This window comes from Odontomachus brunneus, unplaced genomic scaffold (genome assembly GCF_010583005.1).
Source record: "Odontomachus brunneus isolate Ranch 3 - 2012 unplaced genomic scaffold, Obru_v1 Obru_scaffold_263, whole genome shotgun sequence".
Lineage (NCBI taxonomy): Eukaryota > Metazoa > Arthropoda > Insecta > Hymenoptera > Formicidae > Odontomachus > Odontomachus brunneus.
In genome coordinates, this window is record NW_022639713.1 from 78,578 (window position 1) to 79,159 (window position 582).

The window sequence follows — 582 nt, forward strand, 5'->3', positions numbered from 1 at the left end:
GGGGGTCGGGGGGGGGGGTTGTTGACCCCGGATGACGGGGGCGCGGGGAGAGGGACGACTGAGGACCCAGCCACCTCCCTGCTCTCCCCCCCCGGTACATCGGCCAGGAGGTCCGAGGGGGTTACCCTCCCTTGGAAGAAGGATGGGTGACGGAGGTAGTCCGCCACAAAAAGGCGGTTGGCGGAGGGGAACCTTGGCTCCCCTCTCTTCGCAAGAAACGAGGAGTAAGAGGGGAGGGAGGTATAATCCCCCCCTCCTCTCGAGGAGATTCGGGAGTGGGACATAGTCCCACTCACCGGAGGAAGCCCCCTGCGGGGGGACAAAGGTCCAAGGACCTAAGTCCAAGGATCTAAGTCCACGCCCCGCAAGGGCACGGGGGGGCAAAGTGTCCGGCGGGGGCCGGCCTTCGCTCCGACCCCCAAGAGTAGGGCGGTGTGTCCGGGAGGGTGGTTCCCTTAACATACCGCGGAGGGGGGGTGACATCATGTCACCCTCCCTCGAGATGTAGGGCGTCGTGACTATACAACGCCCACGGCCCGGTGCGCCCCCCCACATGCTTACGCAGTCAGGGGGGGCGCACCC